Source organism: Canis lupus, chromosome 18 (genome assembly GCF_003254725.2).
Source record: "Canis lupus dingo isolate Sandy chromosome 18, ASM325472v2, whole genome shotgun sequence".
In the NCBI taxonomy this organism is placed as follows: Eukaryota; Metazoa; Chordata; class Mammalia; order Carnivora; family Canidae; genus Canis; species Canis lupus.
The window spans coordinates 22,354,253-22,375,452 of NC_064260.1; the positions used below are offsets into that span (position 1 = coordinate 22,354,253).

Sequence of the window (21,200 nt, forward strand, 5' to 3'; positions counted from 1 at the left end):
TTTTACAATTGAACCAATTGTACTCTATTTATAGATTTCCTTCTTAATCATTTGCTTTGTCTGACTCATCTTTGCAAAAACTTGTTTAGATTTTTCTCAAGGGTCCTGCATAACTGACTATAGACAATTATTTTACCTGTGATTAAATACATAATTATACATAAAAACATGGAGTTATGTTTATTACATTGCTTCATCTTTATGTGATGAATATAAATAAGTACTTAAAAACATAAATGAAGTGAAACCTTAGAATGAAATTCAAGTTCCATGTTAGAATATTGCTTTGAAAGACATCAGATTTTGAAGTAGATATTTCTTTGTGGGTATAATTTTTTCCATATAGAGAGAGCATTAAATGGTTAGACAATGTGAACTAGTTACTGCAGAATGAGGCTCAATATTTCTTCCCTTTCTTCTTTCGTATTTTTTAAAATGGAAAAATTGGTCAGGATGTAAATCAACAATGAGACCGTTCTACATGCTTGGATACTGATGCAGCCATTGAAAGTACTGTAAAATTTGCATTTCTGAAGAAGCTACCAAGACATCACACTCAAACCCTTCAGTCAATTAATTTTTCATTCCCAATATTCTCACGAGTATTGTATTGGGTGCCCTCTATTAAAAAAGCGATGAGACACATCATTGCTTATTACCGTGAGCCCAAAGTCTGGAAGAAAGAAAGAAAACATAGTCTGAGTATCCTTATACTAAAAGGCAGCAGAAAGTGCTCTAGAAACACAGTGAAGAGGCAACTTGTAGAGAGGGTCCAATAAGGGCTTCCTGAGGAAGGGACAACTGGGCTGGACGGTGAAGTAGTCTAGCCAGATGCTCAAGCGAGGGGTAAGTTTAACAGTGAATTTAATATAACCAGAAAGGAAATGTGTACAAAAAGGGAGTAATGACTGCAACATAGCAGACGCTCAATAATTGGGACTCTGCTGTCTCACACTTCCATAAATTATCTTATACCCATCCTGTATGTGTCCCAGAATATTCCCTTTACTTTGTGAACCAGGCTAAAGAAATATTTCAAACATAAGGTATTAAAGCTTCCTTGAGTTTTTTAAGGGAAAGCAAAAATATAAATTGGATATTTAGTTTAACTGGGACATATTACACTTTCTGTATATTCGGGGCAGCTGAATCTGACTTGGGACACAGCTACCTATCAGAAGAACCCTGGGGGGAGGTGGGCGGGTCCTGGCAGGGTGGCTGCACAGGGGCCACCTCCTGAGGCCTCAATCTGTCCAATGCTGTGCAGCATAATGCCACTGGCCATTCTGGAAGATATATTACAGGCTTTTTGTATTTTTTTAAGGTTTTATTTATGTATTCATGAGAGACACAGAGAAAAGCAGAGACACAGGCAGAGGGAGAGGCAGGCTTCCTGTGGGGAGCCCCATACAGGACTCGATCCCGGGACCCCAGGATCACAACCTGAGCCAAAGGCAGACGCTCAACCACTGAGCCACCCAGATGCCTGAGACTTTTTGTATTTTGAATGTTATAAAGGTAATTTCTGTGTCTGGCATTATATTTTTGGAAAGCTATCGGTTATTTGTTTTCTGAGGGACAGAAGATACATGAAGATAGAGGATTACAGAAAATAAAGTTCATTCATTGCAGACACTAAAAAGAATATATAAATATAAATACACATTGTGATGATATTGTATAGTTATATAAATATTGTATATGTATATAATTATTAAAGTGGACTGGCTATTTAGTATTGAGACACATGTTTATAAAAGGTATACTACCCAATATAGAGCTTCTCATAAATTAGGACACACATTTTGCTCATGTTTTAATATCACTGATATTCTGATACAATCCATGCATTTAAAATAGAATTTTTCAATACTTACTGGCTGCATGTTACAAGGATCCACAATTACTCTTTATGCCTTTCCAATGCCATATATAGTCACACATAGCAGATGCTAAATAAGAATTATTAATGAAATAATAAAATTCAAGGTGAAATTTTATTTAGGAGGCTTTTTTTTCTTTTCTTTTTAAGATTTTATCTATTTATTCATGACCCACACAGCTCTCTGTCTGCAGAGACACAGGCAGAGGGAGAAGCAGGCTCCATGCAGGGAGCCCGAAGTGGGACTCGATCCCAGGACTCCAGGATCACACCCTGAGTCCAAGGCAGACGCTCAACCACTGAGCCACTCAGCATCCTTAGGAGGCTTTTAAAAATCTAATCCATTTGTATTTTAATTTTCTTCTTGTAAAATTAGGATAATCATAATCACAGCTACTCTACCTTATTTCTTGATTCACTGTGGAAAAAAATGAAGTAAAAGTTACTTGATAATTTGTACAGCAGTCTATACACTTAAGGTGTTTTTGTATTACTTTTACTGTTATTTTTAAAACATGACTCTAAATGACATTATTCATAATTATTCTTTGTTCACATCAGGCTCAGGGAATCTCCTGACTTTTTAAAGAAAATATTATTTGTTTATCATGTTTTAGATACTCATTTTATACAATCAACTTTGAAGGCAATGTTAAAACTACTCTGATTTGTTGGTTTATTCCCACTCTCTCCCTCTCTCTAATGTAATTAGCATTTGACCTAATTTTTAAAACTACCTTTCTATAACAATCAACAATAGCATAGGATTTTTTAAAAAAAAGATATCTCTATGTATTCCTTCTCACTGTACTGAATTAAATATATTTCATAATAGCAATATTCCAGCTCATGATTAGCTTATTCAAATTATTACTACACATTTTACTTGATTCTCTTGATTTCCTAGAAATTAGGAATTTGGGAAAAGGAATATGTTACATATGTTAACATTTTGCTAAATAGTACATAATAAGACCTTATAATAAATACTACAGGTCTAAGGAAAAATTATATTTTAGTGCACTTTGCCAAAATTTTTAAGTAAATATATTTACATATGTATATATTTTATAATCATCTAAAACAACTAAAGTTAATGAAATGGAGCATCATATTGTAGGTGTGAATAAGGTCTTGGGCAAAAAGCAAAATGGAGGAAGCAGTATTCTAAAGATATAATCAATCTTTATTTCAGAGGAATCGTTTTCCAAATGCTTTTGGGTGATGTGTTCTTTTAGGTTTGCATTTAAAGTCAAGGTAATCTCACAGGACTCATTGGAAAAACAACTGAAGGATGTTATGATCCTAAATAGACTACTTTCAAATGTGAATATATTTTGGCAGTTAATATAAAATAAAATCAGAAAAACTGACACCTTGAGAGTAAGCCGATTTCAATTCCATCTGGTATTCTCAGGATTTAGATATATGAAAAAAACTGTTGTTTTGTTTTAATGATCTCTCAATATCTATAATTGTGATATATTAATTATGGCTATAACAAATATAAAAACATTAGTTTTGTGAAGAAATTGATCAAAATGGTAACATTACATCAGGCCACATCAAAGGTTGGTTTTCTAGTGTGAAAATTTCCTTTTTCTTTCTGAGGAATACTTAATTTTATGTTGCCCTTTTCAAATATTAAGATTCTAAGGAATTCTATTTATTTTACTCATTTAATCACTATCTCTTATTGACAAGTCTTATCTTGAATTATTACAAAATAAACTTTAATTCTCTGATAGTAGTGTCAATTTCAAATATGGGGTGTGTGTTACAGAAGTCATGAGATTAGGTGTGCAATAAACAAGAAACGAAAATAAAATCATCATTGTGGCCAAGAGCTTACGTACGGAGCTCTTGAGCGTTAACTCCAGAAACACTGTCATTATTGCAGTGACCTTGAAAACAAAAGCACATCATTCAGCGCGTGACTAGGCCCCATCTTCCTACCTTCATATTACCTTAAACCTGCTTGCTTTATTGTTGTTCCTGGTTTGGTTTGGTTTTGGTTCTCTCAGCCTGTTAACCAAGGTTCCTGCTCACTTAGCCACACTTAGCCTATTTTATTCTCCTATCTAGATATAACAATTCAGGCCCTTCATCCCTGGGAAAAGCCTGGGGTGAGATCTATGCATGCTTCTTAATACTTTTAAGACCAATCAGGGATCCTAATTATTGGAACAGGTGTTATTTTAAATAATAACATTTATTATATTTTAATTCAAAGAATATCCTGGAGTAGACAAGGTGTGTCAAATGGAAATATTCTGAGAATGTTGTATAAAATCAAATATGAAGCTGAAAATACTTTCTACTGATATAGTTGAGGGAATATTACAATAATTTATTATTCACACCCAATCGTTCTTTTTTTTTTTTTTTTTAATTTTACTAGTGAGTTAGCAGGGTTATTTTTTTTTCATTTTTAATTTTTATTTATTTATGATAGTCACACAGAGAGAGAGAGAGAGGCAGGCAGAGACATAGGCAGAGGGAGAAGCAGGCTCCATGCACCGGGAGCCCGACATGGGATTCGATCCCAGGTCTCCAGGATCACGCCCTGGGCCAAAGGCAGGCGCTAAACCGCTGCGCCACCCAGGGATCCCCCCAATCGTTCTTAAACCTGGAGTTTTAATGGACTAAAACTCTTTGGTCAAACTAATGTTAGCGTGAGCCTAGAATGGATCCTCAGAGAGCCACAAATGACCCAATATATAACCGCATCTCCTCAGATGTCCTCAATAAAAGCTGACAAGAGAGAGAGTGTCAAAGTTCAGTTCATGAAAAGCAATTACAATGGCATGGTGGTAGGGCGGGCAAGATAATGGTGTTCAGGTAGATGGCTTTCTGGTGCTGTTTCAGTCCTCGGGTACATTTAAGAGAATCAAGAAGAATGAATAGAATGGACATTCTGCAAGCAAACTTCCATGACCTTTATTTTGGCCAACCTTTTTAGAAAAGCTTTATCTGATCTCAGGCTAATTCAAGATTAGCAACAGCTGAAGTGCAGTCACACTGCACAGCCCATCTTAGTTGGGAAGCTATGTATTTTAATCCTTTTTAGCCAAACTGGGAGTCCAACTGATATTTCGGTATCATCTTATGAATGATGATAGCAGAACAAGGGGATATATTGAACAGGACGGGCTGTGTCTTTTTGTGCTTGCTTTCTGTAGTGTCTATCACAAACTCATAAAATATTTTCAGTTAATATTTGATTAAAGTTGTCAGTGCATGTGGCAATAAACCAACATGAATCCAAAGCTGCACATATTACTAAGAGCTGAAAATATTATCTACAGAATAGGAAAAAAATTAAAATGTCCTTCATTGTAAGAATGATAACAGAAGAAAATTGATATTTTCTAGCCACTAAATATATCTTGTGATATGTCCAGTATGGTCATTTAAAAATGTCTGCATTCAACAATGTGCTTAAAAACTAGGGACAATAATACCGTTGTCTATCCTCATGTATACTTTTTTACATCTTTATATATCTGAATAAAGACCATTAAAGTTAGAAAAGAGTGTTCATTTTTTGATACCTTTAAGAAAGAAACAGTATCAAATAAATGCTTAGTCAGTGCCTTATTTCTCATGTACATTTTTACATCATGGTTACTAACACATTTTAATTCAGAGTATGTTGTTTTGATAAGATTAATCAATATCATATTTGAGATTATGATTATATTTAAGAAAGATGAATGAGAAAAAATATAAGAACTTCACAATAATTTTGAGAGAATCACTAGAATAAAAAATATATATATAGGTTGTCTTTGTTTTTAAACCTGTCATCAAATTTCATCATAACTTACCAAGATTATTATATGCATCCTCAGCAGATGGCCTCATTCATATGTGATTTGTAACAGCTTTCTTCTCAAACAGATTTTTAAATATGCACCAAAATAAATTAGGAACATGCTCTCATATAATGAACAAGATGAGGGATTTTTCTAAGTCCAAATATGCTCATTCTAAAATAACAAGCCGATTTTTTTTCCCTTAAAGATCACACTATATTTGAGTGAGGAAAGCTTCAATGACACAGAAGAGAACGATTCTCTTAATTTTTCATATTTCAATTATTCATTTAAGATAAAACCCTATTTTAATGTACCCACTTTTCAGTCCTTACTATTATATTAAAAGGCAGATTTATGTGGCTCAGTTGGTTAAGCATCTGACTGTCAGTTCAGCTCAGGTCATGATCTCAGGGCTGTGAGATCGAGCCCTGTGTCAGGCTCTGTGCTCAGGGTGTAGAGTCTCCTGGAGACTCTTTCCCCCTCCCTCACCCTCCATTTTGCTCCTCCCCCTACTCTCTCTCTTTCTCTCTCTCACACATGCTCTAAAATAAAATTTAAAATAAAAAAAAAAAGCAAGCAGACCTAATGCCAGTCTGCTTTAAATCTGTCATCAAATTTCATCTATAACCTACCAAGATTATAATATGCCTCCTCAGCAGAAGTTTCTTAAACAAAAGCAAACACAAGATGCTGAGTTAAATATAATGGGATGGTGGTAGGGCAGGCAAGATAACAGTCTCCAGGTAAATGGATTTCTGATGCTTTACTTCAGTTCTAGAGTACCCTTAAGAGAATCAAGAAGAATGAACAGAATGACATTCTTCAGTCAAACCTCCAGGACAATTATTCTGAGCAAGCTTTAGAAAAATGTGACCTGAGGCTAATTCAGGATTATACTGTGACAAGCACCTGGAATGCAGTTATTCTGTGCAGGCCAAGTAAATTGGGGAGCCAAGTATTTTAATATCATTTAGCCCAACTGGATTTGGGCTGATACATTACGATTATCTTATAAATCCATACAAGTGAATTAAAGCTAAATATTTCAGAAACAAAACTGGAAGTTTAAAGTTCAGTTTTCTTCTGTGTAACATAGGGATGAGTTAGTCAAGGGCCATGTGTTACTTTTCAAATGTAAAAACTTGAATAATCTCTATGAACACACAATTTAAAGAGATTAATATGGGATATTTTCCATCAAATTCCTGACATACCATGTTTTATCACCAAGGAATTATATTATTTATATACCTATATCTAGAAAGGAGTATTCCATTTTATTTAAATGCATTTTACAACTCATTGTAGGAAGTGACCACATTAAATATATGTATTTTTGTGGCCCAGTTTAAACTATCAATCATCTTCTCCAGATGAAAATCCAAGGATACTAACATTTTAACTGGGTTATACAAGGAGAATTGTAGCAAACTGGCTAATGCACTGAGATAGATAAGACAAAGTAAAATCTTCATTTTTCTACATACTATTTATTTGACTTTTGAAAAATTAATCAATTTGTCATCTTCATTTCTGAGGTAGAGATAACAGCAACAACATGAATGGAGATTCTCTTTCTATATATATGTGTGTGTGTGTATATATATGTGTATATATATATATATATAAAACGCCATTTATACATTTTTTTCTTTGTTATTCAGAAATTTATATAACATTTGGGTTATCAAGGTCTCTTATTTTACTACTCCTTGCTTCTCAGAAGTTTGAAGGTGGTTCTCAATTTATTAACAATTCTGACAGAAGACTAAATAAAAAGCATAAATGTTTGATATTTTAAAGGCAGAAAATAAGAATCATTGAAAACATAGAAAATGAAAGATGAGAGTAAAGCAGAGGCAGCAGGGTAAGATGGCGGCAGCCTTTCCACAGCAGGCCTGGAACGTGGAGCAGCTGCACAGCGAGCAACTACCCAAAAAGGACATTATCAAATTTCTACAGGACCACGGTTCAGATTCGTTTCTTGCAGAACATAAGTTATTAGGAAACATTAAAAATGTGGCCAGACAGCTAACAAGCACCGTTTGGTTACAGCCTACATCCACCTTTTTGAAAGTAAGTGTTTCAAAGTTACTGAAAGTATAAGCAAAGTGTCTGAGCAGGTGAAAAATGTGAAGCTTAATGAAGTTAAACCCAAAGAAACCAAGTATGAAGAGACTCTGGATGAGGGTCCACCATAATATACAAAATCTGTCCTTAAAAAAGGAGATAAAACCAACTTCCCCAGAAAGGGAGATGTTGTTCACTGCTGGTATACAGGAAAACTAGAGGATGGGACTGTTTTTGATACTAATATTCAAGCCAGTTCAAAGAAGAAGAAAAATGCCAAAACTTAAATGCCTTTAAGTTTTAAGGTTGGAATAGGCAAAGTTATCAGAGGATGGGATGAAGCACTCTTAACTATAAGTAAAGGAGAAAAGGCTCGACTAGAGATTGAACCAGAATGGGCTTATGGAAAGAAAGGACACCCTGACGCCAAAATTCCACCAAATGCAAAACTCATTTTTGAAGTGGAATTAGGGGATATTGATTGAAATAGCAATGCTTCAGATATAAAGACATTAGCAATGATAAAACATGGCCTAGAAGAAACTTATGTAACTAGAGCTGGTTACTATTGTAAGGGAAAAGTCAACTGGGAAATTCAAGAACTCAGATATTGCTTACCCAATCCCCAACTTTTAATATATGTGTAATCCATCATAATTCCCTAAAGTTTGAGATATTTTTACTACAGCTGTGTAAAATATTAGTTAAGGTGAAATGACTTTCCTTTTACCTCACGTTGTAAACTAAAAGGCTCAATAAAAACGTATTCAGTGTCTTGAAAAAAAAAAAGAAAATGAAAGACGAAAAAACAATCTGACATAAATCTGTGACCTATTATATTTTATTCTAATTTGCTTTCCTATTTTTTAATTCTATTTTTTATTCCAATTTTCTATTTTAATAGAGCTGACATCATACAATACTCATTTACTCCATCAATCATCTGTGCAGTGGGAGCTACATATTCATTTGGTATATATGCAATTTTTCCTACGACTTCCATTTAACTTTATAATATGACCACACTTGGTGCAATTTATTAATATATTTGCTTCTGTTCTTGAAAACAGCAATATAATATTCCATTGTCTGAACATAACAAAAATTATTTAGCCATTTTTAAATTTTTACATACTTAAAATGTTGCCAGTTTTCACTAAGGAAGCTTTTAAATCGTGTCTGGAGGGTCATCACAAATCCATTTGTAACACGGAGTTGGACGAGTCAGGGTTTTCTCGTTTCAGCACTGGCTTCTCAAGCGCCTGACTTTCTAAATTACATATAGATCCTTCTAAATGAAAAAATAAAAACTAGGATTACTGCTAGCTCCTATCTGGCGAAGTACCTGTTTTTTTTTTCCCCCTTTTTAGAGCAAAAAGCAATTCAATGAGGTATAGAAACTAAAAAATAAAGCACTTGACTTTCCTAATCAATTATCTCTAGTGAAAAAAGGTTCGACCATTTTCTTAACTCTTTAAAAGCAGAAAAGTAATACATTAAAATCAAATCCATTTTAAAACCCCTTAAAGAACTTAAAATTATTATAATCCAGTGATTTGCTTCTGTGCTTCTAGGTCCTTAAAGTATATATTTCAAGGATAATATAACATTCTCAATAAAAAAGAAAAAGCCAATAACTTTTAACTGTGGTACTTAGTTTTACATAGGATTTTGAATAAATAGAATTTAAATACTTGTCTTTAATCTGATCTTAAATCCCCTAATTCTGCAAATCATTTAAGATAGAACATTTATAAGGTTACCAGATACATCTTCTCTGTAGATAGAATGATTATTATTTTTGGAATATCCTTTTCTTGTGGAGTTTCGGCTTCCCCTTTCATTTTCATCAGATGGTTTATACTGTATTGAGAGTCATGGGGAAGAATGATGAGAGGGTTAAAAGAATTCGCTACTTGGTAGTCTCTTTATCTGTGTTTTCCTAAATCTGAACCCATTAAAAGAGACTATCTGCAGCATGATATAGGGAGAACTCTCAGGCAGCAGAAATTAAAACAAGAGCAAAAAAATCTTTCTTGGTGACTATAAAAAGATTTCTTAGGCTCAGATGATCAAAGAAATTGAAAGAAGTTTATGGAGAATAGTGAAAGGAGATGGGGCAGGGGGGCCCTAAGTTATACTTTCTATGAAAACTTAAATAGGGAGGCATGAAGAAATCCTTTCCCAGAGAAATTGTGGGAGTTGAGGGCAAGACCCAGAGTCACTGGAGTCACTGTACAGGTGTGCAGGACCACTAGGTATCTGGTGGAGTTTTATATGCCCCAGAATTACACCAACGGGGCAGCAACATTTCTGTGACTTTTTTATGGCTTCCTAAAACTAAGAGAACCATGGAAATAGGAAAAGAGATGGCTCACTAAAATGAGTAGACTAAGATCAGAGACAAGATGAATTTTTCAATATTTGCCTATGACTTGCTTACCATAGTGGTAATAATTATCACATCCCTGCCATGACTCTTTATAAATCCACTGGATCTTGTACAAAGATCAAACTATCATAGGGGCATTCCAAATTGACTCAGATTAAGTTGTTGTCAACTTAATAAATGAGGTCCAAAATAGAACTTGATTTTAGTTACAAATAAATAATTGAGTGGAACTTGTTACTTGCACATCTGAGATTGTCTATTGTCATTCACAACTACTGCAAATAGAAAAGACTTTGCCCTCTATCATGTACTTAAGAAAGACTTTATTTTGCATAATGATGTATGATCTGTTTGCATGATTGGTATTATTATTGATTAAACATGTTATCTCCCCAGATGATATCTAAATGTGATTATGCTCTCGGAGAAACATGCATTAAACATTGATACAATTAATTATATCATATCAACAGGGAAAAATTATTAGGAAAGCACACCATGGTACAATAGACAAAATCACCACCAAATTCACACATGTCCATAACAATAAAGCAAATGATCAAATGAAGCATGATGAGCTATTTGTAAGTTTTTCAAAATCGATAATCACTTATTTCTTGCTTACTAATTTTAGAATCAGCTAGTACTGGCTAATAGGTCAGAAATAGTATTTACCCCAATTCTGCAAAAAAGTAGTCAATTATTTATGTTTCATTTAATCAATAAACATTTGTGAATAATAATAATACTATTCATAAAAAATAATTGTCAACAACAATGTTCTAAGAACTCTTACTACGCAGTGGGGATAAATGTGAGTTACATGTTCCCTTTTCACTCAGATAATTGTGTATCTGTATCTTTCAATCATCTACACGTATTGCTACCATACGATTGGAATATTATAACTTTATATGTTAATATATGTACATTTATAGAATAAATTCTATATCTTCAGACTTCTGATGTAGTTTTAAAATGTGTCATGTGAGATCCCTGGATGGCTCCGCGGTTTAGCGCCTGCCTTTGGCCCAGGGCGTGATCCTGGAGTCCCAGGATGGAGTCCCACGTGGAGCTCCCTACATGGAGCCTGCTTCTCCCTCTGCCTGTGTCTCTGCCTCTGTGTGTGTGTGTGTGTGTGTGTGTGTGTCTCATGAATAAATAAATAAAATCTTTAAAAAAAAAAGATTTGGTAATTAAAAATAAATAAATAAATAAAATGTGTCATAAAACACTGAAGTTAACAGCAATAATTTAAAATTTAAGATCACAAATTATAGTGGTTTATGTATATCGTATTAACTCAAACTTTTTTATAACGTACATTATTATAGCCTTAATATCCCTTTTTATTCTTTTCCTCAACATTTCTGATAAACATAAAAAGTGTACATTTGTTATTTTAGAAATTTATCATCTATGACAATTCATTTTCTTTCAAGAACCTGAATTGATGGTATAATGGCCAAAGTCATTTCCGTTTTGACAAATTACTGTTTAGATGTTTGGAAGCCACCATTCCTTCTTGCTGGCTGTCAGCAACCATGCAAATTAGTCTTTGCTCATGGCTACCACACTTGTTGTTATAATATTGTTAGATATCATTTTTATTGGGGCACCTGGGTGGCTCAGTGGTTGAGTGTCTGCGTTTGGCTCAGGGCGTGATCCCCAGGTCCCAGGACAGAGTCCTGCTTCAGGCTCCCCATGGGAAGGCTGCTTCTCCCTCTGCCTGTGTCCCTGCCTCTGCCTCTCTCTGTGTGTCTCTCATGAATAAATAAATTAAATCTTTAAAAAATATATATATATATATATAATTTTTATTAGGTATTTTTAAAGTGACTTTTCAAAGATACATACAGTAGGATAAGAGATACATGCAAATCCTAAACATTGCGGCATCATATGGTGATTTTAAAATCTTTCTTTGTAGTGTGTTATAGCCTTATTCAGAGAAAACACTATTCACTGTCAAAACAAAATATCAATCACCTGCACTGCACCATTATTAGACTGCCCTGTAACAAGTCCTGGTGTCTCTTCCCGGCGGCAGCAATGCATAAAGCAAATGTGAAAATGTTCTCCCTACCAGCACTTGCTTAAGTTAGATTCACAGAGCAATCCTTTCCGGCCTCTGCCCTATATATGCTTATTGAGATGTTAAACTGTTTGCTGGCATTATTCGGTACAGTTCTGCAAACTGCATTTGACATGAAAGACTACTGCTGGTAAGAGAGGTAGAACTATCCAATTCAGGAACGCAGGCATCTCCAGCCCACATCAGAAAACACTTCATCTCAATAAAATCACCGCATGGTCCCTTCATAAGCATAATGACAATTACTACAGAAAAGAGCTTCTCCTATTGGCCTGAGTGCTTAACACTGCTAAGCTGATTAATCACCTAGGTTGGCCCCATACCATCAGAACAATGTGTCTTAATATCTGTGACCTTCGCTCCATAGACAGTGACAAAGAAAGACATAGGCTCTTCCTCCTTGTTTCTCTCCAAGATCATACAGCCTTGCCCTGGAGGGGGAGGAAGATAAATGGCCATTGTCCGGGTGCCTGCTGCTCTCCACAATTAATATCAAATAAAACAGTAGTTAGCTGAGATGAGAAAGCAGGCAAAAGTCTTCAAAAAGTCTACTAAAATGCTTTAAAATAAAAGAACATGTCCACAAAGTATTTTAAGTCACCACACCAGGCATCATACCTGAACGTGTTATAACACTTTCATAAAAATGCCTTACATTTTGTGAATTCAGAAATGATATGGATAGCTATATGACTGTCACTCTTACAGCAGAGTCACAAAGAAACTGCTTTAGAAAGGACTTGGAAATTCCAAAATCTCCTGAAGTAGGACAGGGATTATCTAGTAATCAATGTATCTATACCAAATACATTGTGGGGAGTGTGTGTGTGTGGGGGGGGGGGGGTACTTAAACGATTAAATATACCTAACCTTAATGATGTATCTGGTAATCAAGAAATGTGCTTAGTACTGGCTTAGTACAGTTTAAACTCGCTGAAGTTGGTATTTGATATTACCATGCAGGTGAAATTCTAACTGCGTAATATTTAAAGTATGCAATTTCCCCCTCCACTAGATTGTAACTTTAGATAATCAAACATATTCCATGTAACTGAATCTCAATAGAGAATTGTTGACATTAATTAAATTTATTAACCTATCTTACTCAAAAACACAATTTGTATGACGATACAGCAAATGCAATGTATTTCTATAGAGTTTTAAAAAAAGTGACACACCTTCAACTGTCTGAGATAAATATATTCCTAATTACAGAATATCTTATTGCTCGGAGTCTCCTACACAGTTACCAAGCTGAGGCTATTAGCAGAATTGCTTTGTTTCACAAGCAGGAGCAGATCAAGAAGGAGGAGTGGCTATGCAGTTGTTTATAAAGTTCTGAATCTGAATTCCAGTTTTGACACATATTAGTAGTTCTATCTGGAGTAATTATTTTACCACTCTAATCATCTTTTTTCATAGAAAAAAATGGTAAGAAATAATTCACTTAGCAGTAAAATGAGATTTAAAAAACTAATTAAATATAATAGGCTATGTCTTGTAATGAGAAAAAACACATTAAAAAAGAAAAAAATTTGGATTAAGACTTAGCAAAGTTAGTTGGTTGATGCAATAATATCTCACTAACTTGGGAAATAGAGGTTGAAGTGAGGTTAAATTACAAAAAAAAAAAAAAAGATTAATTGCTGACATTTTTAAATGAGTGGAAATTCTGTTTTACAGCAGGACATAATTTGAACAATAATCTTAGAATCCAAGCAAAACATAAGAAATATACAAAGTCTCAAAGTACAGCAAACTGTCCTTTAAGTATCATTGGTCATTCAATAACTATGTACCAACTAACACGTCCCAGGTAGTAAGGCAGTGACCAAAGGCTTCTACCTTGGGGAGGCTTGCAGCGCAGCGGAGGAGAGGGCCGCTAAGGGGTACCCACAGCTTCAATAAGTAAATTGTGAATACTGTTAGTGAGAGGTCTGTCTCTGTTTTGAAAGGGATATGCAACTTAGAGTAAGAAGACTTCCCCAAGGAAGTGACAGACGAGTTAACAACTAGGTAATGATCAGAGGAAGGTGGTTACATGAGGAACTCGGAATTTGCGGGTGGAGATGACCATGCGTGAGGGGCTGAGGAGCCAGCACAGGGCCTTACACAGCGTATGAAAGGTCCTAAACAGAGTATCAAAGGTCCTAAACAGGCCATCAAAGAGGGCTGAACCAGGAGATGAACTGATCCATTACCTGCTTCGAAAATATCCCTCTGTGTGGGACATGGATTAGAGAGAAATAAAAACGTGTGTGAGATGGATGCAATAGTCCAGATGAGAAAGGGAGCGTGAGGTTCTGGGATCAGAAGACGTAGGAGAGTGACCTCTTCTAAGAAAAGTAGAAACTACAACTGATGTAACCCAGAATTTGAGGACTGGACAGCGAGGAAGGAAGTGTAAAGATTACTCCCCATTACTGGCTCAAATTTCTGAATGGATTGCTGTGTCATCTACTAAGTCAGCAAAAACCGGAGAAGATATTTGGATATCCTATATTTTTAAAGGCGTTCTTTAAGATATTAAGTGATGATGCTGAGGTAACTGGATATACCGGTCGGAAGCTCAGGAAAGAGAGGATACAGAGATCTACAGTGACTATATGTATTTTAAGCTTATGGAAATTCATGGACTCCAAGGGAAAGAAAGTGTGGAGGGTGAATAGGCAAGGGGAGCTATGGCCAAGCCCTGAAACTGTGTAACATCCGGAAGGTAGGTTGAAGACAACTGTCTAACACAGGAGACTCAGCAAGAGTTAGCAAAAGCACAGATGGGACAGAGGAAGGATGCGTGGTACCACAGAAACCCACAAAATACAGTGAGTGAAGATGGAACAGGCCTTTGCCCTGGATGCGATGACAGTGCAAATAAGTTGGGTGTCCAGATACAGACTGGGATTCATTAGAGATATTAGCACAAACTAATAGTCTGGGTAAATTCATATAAGAAAGTTCTGGGTGGAAGTGTGTCATGGAGTAGCTGGGATATGAGGAAATGCAACCATAACATATAAATAACTCTTCAGAGAAATGTGGCTGTGGAAGAGTAGGTGGTAACAAATCAATTGCATGACATGAATATAATGTTAAGAGGGAACCAATATAGCAGTCTTTTCAAGGCCATGAAATGTGGCAGCAGGTGGCCTGGGTTTGAACACTGGCTCTCCTACTTCCTAGCTCTATGGTCCTACGTAAGTTAATTAATCTTTCTGTGCCTCACCTCCTTCATCTTAAAATTGGTGACAATAATTACCTCATCACACTATGGGAAAAAAATAATTGACATATGTAGAGTACTTAGAACGGCCTGGTATACAATAAACACTTAAGTATTTGTTATTACTTTGTTCAACTTATAATCAAATGTCAATTGGAAAAAAAAATAGGAAAAAAAAGTGAAATATATTTATCTTTATCTCTAGGAGGAGAGATTAAGACTCATTCTAATCATCTGTTTACTTAAGAGTAAATTCTATTTTTGTGGTGAAGATATTATCACTTTTATAATAAATACTAAATATTACTTTAGAAAAAGATGCACAGTGTTATGAAAATTTTGCATACTATGTTGGGAAAAGAATAACAACAATAATGGAAACTAATATTGTTATGACCTGATTTTGTTGAAAATCATATAAATACTAAACCATACGTATATAGATATATATACTAAATCATATATGTACACCAAAAACTATTTGTCAAAATATTGATAGTAGCTAATTATGAGTGGTAGGGTTTAGAGTATTTCAATTTTATTTTCTGTACTCTAGCACACATTCTAAATTTTCCACAATTAACACTAATACTATTTTTGGAAGTGAAAAATGCTGTTTAAAAATTTAAAGACATTTTTCTCTGGAGCCTGAAAGTCTACAAATTGGGGCTTGATAGGAACCCAAAGCTACTTAGTAGATAGTGAAGTACTGAACCCATCAACCTTGGGCCACTGTGTCAGCACTAGCCTCTTCTAGTCAAATCCCTGAAGTTTAAGCAAAAATCTTGTTAGCTACATACTGCTGTGCAAATAATCTTCATAAAATGCAAATCTGGGTACAGCCAACACCTCGAGTGACTCTTCTTCCTTATGAATAAAATAGTCCGCTTGGAAGCCCTGCCAGATGCATTCACAAGTAGAGAGTTCACTGAATACACTTTCTGACTTGTGGCTTAATGTTTTTCACATGGTTTATTGGTCCAGAGGGCCTTCCTTTCCTTTCTCCCTTAGCCAACTTTGTCCTTCAAAGCACTGTTTTGTCAGCTAATGCACCCAGAGCGCACTATAGTGATGCCATTCTATAATGATTTTCTCTTTGTGTAGATCTTCTCTAGACTCTCAGCCACTTGGATGCAAGATCAAATGCACATGCATACACCCCCACACTCACACACAATTTCTCTATCTACACATGTAACTCAATACACCCTAAGTGAGCTGAGTAAACGTGAAGCAAATGGGTATGGGTGAAGGGTACACCTAAAGATACTAAATGCTCTGTGAAAATTTTGTTAAGTTTCAAGCTTTCAAAAGAAGTGTTAAAAAGAACAGTCCAAAACTTTTTTCATTTATGTCCAAGAAAGAAACTAGAACTAATTTTAAGTAAAAAGATTTAGAAAGGAAAGTCTAGACTTGAGAATCTAAGCTGGAATCATAGACCAAACACATTTGGGTCATCACTGCACTTCAGCAGATAATTGCACCTGAGCCTTCAATGAAAAGAGCTGTCTCACTAGCAATACTCAAGACTAAATCGGGGGGACTAAAAGTAGACCAGCTGATATGACCATGGTACAGGTAAATAAGATGGCAACCATCTCTTAGGAAAAGCTGTTACAGGCTATCTCCAGAGAGTACAAGGTCAAATTCGGCTGGATCCACTCCAGACTGAATATAAAGCCATTAGCTGGTGGCTTATATATAACCTGCTTATATCATTTTCTCACTAATGCAAAGATAATTACAACTATCATAGACTCTTTCTGTTCACGTTCAGAAAAAAAAAAAAAACCTGAAAAAATATATCCTTTTGTCATACTCTTTATAACTGACATTCTTTGAATCTTAATTCTTTTAGCAAGCATGACTGTAACTCATACTAATCAATCACTAACAATAACTACAATCATTAGGTACAAAAAATTCTTCCTCAAAAAAAAAAAAAAATTCTTCCTCTCCACTCCCCAAAAAGTCTATAAAGTACTATAAGAGTCATGAAAATAAAAATTTTCATGGTATAAAGATAAACCATAGACAAATTTATAAAGATGACACTTCTAAATCAGTCAAATGTCTTGCCTCGTCAATCGGATGAGATTTCTTCCAATTTCTGGTAAAACTGGTCAAGAGACTAGGCAGGAAACTGTGGTCAGCAGAACCAGTTTAAACTCATTCTAGTCTGTCATTTGGATTGTAAATACATGCAGAGGCTTGGGTTTATGTATGTGTTTGTACACCTGTTATATCCCAAATGGAAGCTATGTAGGTAAATGACAATGTGATAAAAACTGAACAATTAACACAGGACAAAACACAAAAACGAAAAAATGCGTGGGGAAGGAAAGGAATGGAAAATAATAAACACAAGTTAAGCAATAAAACATTTGCCTGATCTTTCTAGAAGTCAAGACAGAGAGAACAGATTGGCTTGTTAAAGTGGCAGGGGGGAAACAATAAAAATTAGCTGACATGTATTGCATAGTTGATACAATAACGTTTAGCATAAGTATTTCACATGCACTAAGTTATTCAAAAATCTCAGATACAGTCCCTGACATACACTGGTTTGACTTATGATTTTTCGACTATGAAGGTGTGGAAGAGATACACATTCAGTAGACACTCTACTTTGAATTTTGATCTTTTTGCAGAGGAGGGATAGGGATGCCAAGCGCTGGCAGTGAGCGCCAACTCCCAGTCAGCCCAGCATGATCCTAACATGATCATGAGGTCAACAACAGAGATGCTCATCTTGTACCCATATGATCATTCTGTTTTTTCACTTTCAGTACAATGTTCAATAAATTACATAGGATATTCAACACTTTACTATAAAACGGGCTTTGTGTTAAGCAATTTTTCCAACAGTAGGCTCCTGTGTTTTAAGCACATTTAAGATAGGCTTGTCTAAGCTATGACATTCGGGTAAGTTAGGTGTACTAAATGCATTTTTAACTTACGCTATCTTTAACCTACAATGGGTTTATCAGTACGTAATCCTATAGTCGTCAAGGCAGATCTGTAATTCCTTTTTGTGTATAAGATAATTAATTTGAGTGAATTGCCCGAATGATCATATTCTCATTCAAAAATCCCTAAGTTCTTCAAAGAAACAATGAGAATCAACAAGATGTATGTGTGTGTCATATGTACGTATGTTATATGCATGTATGTGTGTATGTATGTTGGAAAGAGTGAGAGAAAGAATACAGAGAGAGGGAGAAGGAGAGAGAGGGAGGTTTATTTTAAAGAACTGGCTCACACTACTATGAGGGCTGGCAGGTTTGAAATATGCAGGCTGGAGACCCTGGAAGAGCTGATGTTGTAGTTGAGTCTCACAGTGGTGTAAAAGCAGAATTTCCTCTTCCTTGGGAAACTTCAGTATCTTTTTCTTAAGGCTTTCAAATGATTGGACATGGCTCTCCTATATTGTGCAGAGTAAGCTGCTTTACTCAGAGTCTACTGCTTTTAATGTTAATCTCATCCAAAAAATCACTTTCACAGAAATATCTAGACTGGTGCATGACCAAATATTTTGGTACTGCGGCCTGGCCAAAGCAAGATATAAAATTAATCATCACCTATGGTTAGTATGATTTCAAAGCCAGTGGAACTTGTACTGTCCCATGCTGTAAAATATCCTTTTACTAATTTTCCACAAGTACCTGTCTCAAGGGATCCACCAATATAATGATGCAGAATCAAGCAGCTGATTGCCTTGAGGAGGGGTGATATGTATATTCGGTGGAAAAGACAGGAGAGCAAAGCTGTTAAGAGCAATGACACTGGATTCAGATAAATCTTGATTTCAAATTCCAGTCTCTACTATGTTTTGTGTGAGCTTGAATGAGTTGTGTAACTTCCCTGTCAGTTTATTCATCTGTAAAATGGTGCATAACACCTGAATCACAGAAATACTATAGGACTGTGTATAATAATCATGATAAGGGTCTTAATATAGACCTAAAACAATGAATGTCAGCAGTTTTTCTTAACAATAACAATACTTATTTATTGATGGGATAACAAGGAGGCTTTACTTCTGCTCCCTACCCCCAAAAAAAACTTCTGGAACAGTTGGGCACACACTTTCCCTGACTTTCTGTTATAGTTATAAAGGAAAACAACTCATTAAGTAATGATACTGTTAATACATCAGAGAAAAATAAGGAAAAAACAAAAGGATGAAACAAACTAAATCTTGAAGAGGTGCTGACACATTGGTTCATGAATGCTATCAACCCCCCCCCTTTTTTTTTTACCAGTCTCCAGCATAATGAAAACAAAATGTAAGATAGGTCTCATAAACTCAAAGATTTTTAATTAAAGAATGCTACTTCATTTTGAGATGATAGCCTTCCTACACTGTTTTCCCTACATTTTTGATGTTAACAATATCCATACCTTCTTAAAATAGTGATAATAGCATTTAGTACACTTTTTTTCCCTTTGTCCTTTCTATGACTTTAGGTGATAAAATAAAAATCTGACACACTTAACTTCAGACATACATATTTTCCCTTTAATTTTAATATTGTGTGAATTTTAAAAGTCTTAAAAACCACGGCCCTCAGGTATGTCATTAAAGGTTTAGGTAAGAAGGTTCTGAGATGTGTGACTGCACAAAGAGAAACAATCAGAACCCAAGATATTCCTGTCATAGAAAAGAAGTAATGCCAATTATCTGAAGGAGTAGCTATGTATGTCAGTGTGAAAAAACAATCTCTAGCAGATAGAGAAAACCTTTGTGCCTAATTCATACTCCGTGTTACATAACTGAATGCATTAGCAGGTGTGTCTGATTAGGAAAAAAAAAATTAAGTCTGTCCAGAGGATCTTCCTTCACTCTCAAATTGAAAAACAATGTTGGGACCAAATCAGACAACTACTTTGGGGAGTTTCAAGCCTCCCCAAACTTCGTGGCTCAGGAAACAACCATCTGCATTTCTCCTGATCCTATGTGCTGGCAGGGGCCCCTTGTGAGGCTTCTGCTCCAGTTGGGGAGTTGACTGGGATGTGCAGAAGGCCTCATGGACATGCCTGCTGCATGGTGCCAGCTGATGGCTGGGCCCTTCTCTCCACAGTGACTTTCATTCCAGCCTCCTCTGGCAGCCTTCGAGGAGCATTCCAATAAACACATGTTTATTAAGCCTCAGGTACTGCTGATGTGCAATTCACCAAAGTAACTGCACCTATAAAGTAAGTTACCTATCTATCTCGCATCTGTAAAATAAGACACTTACCCGGTGACTTACTTTGGTGTCGAGTGAGTACAAAAAGACTGGAATTCTGAGCAATGAGACTCATGGGGGCATGTTCCTACAACATTCTACATGGGGACCCCATGGCCAGGTCCCCTATGTTACCCCAAGTTATCAGTACAAGTATCTTTGAAAACATGATGAACATATCTATTTATTAAGCTCTTTTGTCTTGGCAAAATAAGTCAGGGAGAAAAAGACAAATACCATGTGATTTCACTCCTTTGTGAAATCTAAAAAACAAAACAAATAAAAAAACAAATATGACATTGGTATTAACTAGAAAATGCAGATGATGAGGGCTGACACCAACATCAGTCAGGAATTTTGGATGGAGAGGAGCTTCAACTTTATAAATAATTTTGTCTTTTCAATTTTAAATGGGATCAGATTTACAATGGACTGCAAAGTTTAAGAGGTATTAATGAGTCAATAGCAAGGATAGAAATCAAAAATATT

At 35.4% G+C, this 21,200-nt stretch overlaps 1 protein-coding gene and 1 pseudogene across 5 annotated transcripts in view; one reads left to right on the forward strand and one right to left on the reverse strand.

The window, feature by feature from the left end:
* PCLO (piccolo presynaptic cytomatrix protein) overlaps positions 1-21,200 on the reverse strand; it is a 390,134-nt gene that overhangs the window by 225,401 nt on the left and 143,533 nt on the right. The window lies entirely within an intron of this gene.
* LOC112661271 (peptidyl-prolyl cis-trans isomerase FKBP3-like) lies at positions 7,576-8,346 on the forward strand (annotated as a pseudogene).